The 4,436-nt window shown below is 36.4% G+C and overlaps 1 long non-coding RNA gene across 1 annotated transcript; it reads right to left on the minus strand.

The window, feature by feature from the left end:
- Positions 1-2,402: 2,402 nt before the first annotated feature.
- LOC113115745 (uncharacterized) lies at positions 2,403-3,276 on the minus strand. The gene is made up of 2 exons (XR_003293937.1): positions 3,055-3,276; positions 2,403-2,833 (listed from the first exon to the last, which is right to left on the minus strand). It is a non-coding gene; the product is annotated as an uncharacterized LOC113115745 (long non-coding RNA).
- Between the last annotated feature and the right edge of the window lie 1,160 nt (positions 3,277-4,436).

The raw sequence follows: 4,436 nt of genomic DNA on the forward strand, positions 1-4,436 counted from the left end.
TGGAAAAGTTCATTTATTTCAGTAATTCATCTCAAATTGTGAAACTCGTGTATTAAGTAAATTCAATGCACACAGACTGAAGGAGTTAATTCTTTGGTTCTTTTTTTTTTTTTTTATTGGTCTCATTAAGTATTATAATTTGTTGAGCTAGTGAATTGGTGGGTTTTTGTTAAATGTGAGCCAAAATCATCACAAATAAAAGAACCAAAGTCTTAAACTACTTTAGTCTGTGTGCCCTGAATTTATTTAATACACAAGTTTCACAATTTGAGTTGAACTACTGAAATGAACTTTTCCATTTATTGAGATGAACCTGTTTTTTGTGGACACTTTTTCAGGATTGATTGAAAGAAGGTTCAAAACAATAGTATTATAAATCTTTTGACAATTTTATTGCTACAAATGCAAAAAATGGTCAAATTTATATTGTTTTAATGTATCCTTTCTGATTAAGACATTTTCCTTGATTTAAAGATTGCAAGCTTTTTAAATCTTCCTTAAGATAAACTATAGTGTTTCGTTTCTACTTATTTTGTTCAAATTATAAAAGAAGCATTATGTAATCGGCCACATTTTAAATTTTGACCTCTTAAGAGAACATGGACTTTAACTTTTCTGCATTGGTCCTGTACTAGCTGCAGTGTCGATTATTATACACTATGGAGATCCAAAGACAGTTGTGGTTTCCATGTAGGTCAAATACAAGAAAGTAGATCTTTAACCTAAATTAATCTTAGCCACAAAACCCTTATTTTTTGTGTTTCTTGCAATGCATCAGGTCAGGTGCATGCTCTGGAAAGTCCTGCTGTGCAGCATTGAAAACCACAGTGCTAAAGGATCTTAAAAAAGCTGACCTCAAACCAGCATTTGGTTTCGGTGTTCTTCAGAGCAGTTCTCAACATTGAGACTCTCTATAAAGTCATATCTTTGTGTTATTCATGCATGATAATATGATTGTAGTTTGTTTGATCTGTTCCAAAAAGACAGAGCTGCAATATTTGTTTTTGCTATGTCCTCTTATTCCTGGTCATGTCCTGGCAGAGATTTATAATTTGGCTTTGTCTTTGTAATGTTGTCATACTTGCTAAATGTAGTCCAGTCAAGTCAAGTCTTTATTTATATAGCACTTTAAACAAAATACATTGCGTCAAAGCAACTGAACAACATTCATTAGGAAAACAGTGTGTCCTGGTGGTCATCTGAGACAATGTCTTAACAGGGGATCTATATCTGGGACTCTAGTTGTCCTGGTCTCCGCTGTCTTTCAGGGATGTAGAGGTCCTTTCTAGGTGATGGTCCACCATCTGGTCTGGATACGTACTGGACTCGGGTGACTGCAGTGACCCTCTGATCTGGATACAGACTGGATCTGGTGGCCATGGCGACCTCGGGAATAAGAGAGAAACAGACTAATATTAGCGTAGATGCCATTCTTTTAATGATGTAGCAAGTACATCGGGTGGTATGGGATGTGTTCCCGGTTCCGGTTTAACTAATTAATGCAGCCTAAAATTCCTTTAATAGATTTGGATATTAATAGCATATTAGTATATTATGTGTAAGCCAGGTTAAAGAGATGTAAACTGCAAGAGTGTGACTGCCTCCCGAACAATGCTATGTAGGTTATTCTAGAGTTTAGGTGCCAAATAGGAAAAGGATCTGTCACCTGCAGTTGATTTAGATATTCTAGGTATTATCAAATTGCCTGAGTTTTGAGAATGTAGCGGATGTAGAGGATTATAATGTAAAATGAGCTCATTCAAATACTGAGGTGCTAAACCATTCAGGGCTTTATAAGTAATAAGCTATAGTTTAAAATCTATATGATGTTTGATAGGGAGCCAGTGCAGTGTTGACAGGACATGCTAATATGGTCATACTACCTAGTTCTAGTAAGAAAGCTGCTGCATTTTGGACTAGCTGCAGTTTGTTTACGAAGCGTGCAGAACAACTTGAGGTCATAAATGCATGGATTAACATTCCTGCATTTGACATTGAGAGCATAGGCCCCAACTAAGATATATTTTTGAGATGGAAAAATGCAGTGTTACAAATGCTAGAAATGTGGCTTTCTAAGGAAAGATTGCGATCAAATAGCACACCTAGCTTCCTAACTGATGACAAAGAACTGACAGAGCAGCCATCAAGACTTAAAGAGTGTTCTAAGTTATTACATGCAGATTTTTTAGGTCCTATAATTAACACCTCTGTTTTTTTTTTTTTCAGAATTTAGCAGAAAGAAATTACTCGTCATCCAGTTTTTTATATCGAAATATGCATTCTGTAACGGGCGTGCTTTGTCTTTAACAGTTTATGTAGGTTGGATGCACGTCCGTTAACTCTTGTATGTACTGCGTTGTGTTCTTGTGTTGAATGAAGGAAAGACGCAGACCACGACCAACTGCTGGTTTCTCTTTTAATAAAGGCGAAACAGCAAATTTGTTTCCTCTCAGCGAGCCTGGTGCAGACTGTACAAATAAACAACAAAAATATAAGGCTCTGTCACATGCAGTCTCCTCCACACAATATACAGGTCTCAAGCTCCTCCTCTCAGCTAGTCTGGCTGAAACTGCATATACATATACTGATAAAACTTAGTATTATCAGCAAAAATACTTTTAAATAAAAAATGTGAAAATGAACTGAATAAATTATAAAATGCTCAATGTAGTTGACAACATGAATTTCTTTTACATGCTTAATACAACCAATGTAAACACTATGCCAGATGAATTATAATGAACATTATACACATACCTGTACAAATAAACAACAAAAATATAAGGCTCTGTCACATGCAGTCTCCTCCACACAATATACAGTTCTCAAGCTCCTGTTAGCAGATAAACATACAGAAAATCCTGTAGACTAGCACGTGGAAACATGTCTACTTTAAAGCTTGCAAAATGTCTGTTTACAAGGTTTACGTTCAGTTGACACACTAACTGCATGTTCACAACCTCAAAACTTACATTTATACATGCATAAAACAAGGTTTGCATCATACAAAACCGAAATAAATGTTTAAAACTGAAGAGCAAAATAACACATTACCTCCTCTCAGCTAGTCTGGCGCAAACTGAAAGAAGCGCGTGAATGACGCCACAAAGCCTGCGACACTCTTAAAGTGAAAGTACAGGTATTAACACTATGATCTGAATACAACATCCAGACATACATATTGGCAATAGAACACATCTTAAACATTTAGAAAACAATATTCATCAGGATTTGGTGACATTTCAACCGTAAAAGTAAAGATATAATTTCAACCTGGTTACAATTCCATTAGTTTTTCAAATTGGTGTGTTTCACTGGGCCGTGAAGAAATATAGAGCTGAGTATCATCAGCATAACAGTGAAAGCTAACACCATTTTTCCTGATGATATCTCCCAAGGGTAACATATAAAGTGTGAAGAGTAGGGGCCCTAGTACTGAGCCTTGAGGTACTCCATACTGCACTTGTGATCGATATGATACATCTTCATTCACTGCTGCGAACTGATGGCGGACGATTTAAACCATGCTAATGCACTTCCATTAATGCCAACGAAGTGTTCAAGTCTATGCAAAAGAATGTTATGGTCAATTTTGTCAAATGCAGCACTAAGATCCAATAAAACTAATAGAGAGATACAACCACGATCAGATGATAAGAGCAGGTCATTTGTAACTCTAAGGAGAGCAGTCTCAGTACTATGATATGGTCTAAATCCTGACTGGAAATCCTCACATATACCATATATAAAAGTAGTTTGACCACTAGCATGCAGGCACTGTACATAATGTGGAAATATTTGCTTAATGCCACCCAAATGTTCATGCAAAAAAAAGAAGGTGTGGTTTCAGTGACCACAGTTAGTGGTGAGTTAGCAGCCATGTCTAGGCAAAAGCAAAAGCATTTTATTTGGCCTTCCGAAAGTAGATGCATTTAGGAATCTTTAAGATTACTTACAACAGAAGAGCAAAACATTTTATGGATGACGGTTTTGTGAACCTGTGAGAGGAAGTAATTCTGACTTTGTTACATGACAATCTGGTGCTTCTTAATTAGCTACTATAAGTATGTTTTGATATAACTATTTGGTATTGAATTTTCAGATGTGGAGTTCTGCGTGTCACATGTATGTGAGTGTGCGTGTGTGTATGAGAAAGTGAGAGATAGGGTGACACAGTGGAGTCAGCTGTCGAAACCGCCCGGTGTTTGGCCAATCACAATGAACTGGGTCAGTTGGCCAATCAAAGCAGACTGCATTTGTCAGAAGGAGTGACTCTGTAGAAAATGACGCGTTTGAGAAAAGCGGGGCAGATACCTTAAATAGTGTACAGTATTTGAAAAATTATGTCAACATATTCTGTTACACCAGATACACAAATAATTATCTTTAAAAAAGCATCATATGACTTCTTTAAATTTACATTAAACTATTCCATC

The sequence above is a fragment of the Carassius auratus genome, chromosome 16 (genome assembly GCF_003368295.1).
Source record: "Carassius auratus strain Wakin chromosome 16, ASM336829v1, whole genome shotgun sequence".
NCBI classification, from domain to species: Eukaryota; Metazoa; Chordata; class Actinopteri; order Cypriniformes; family Cyprinidae; genus Carassius; species Carassius auratus.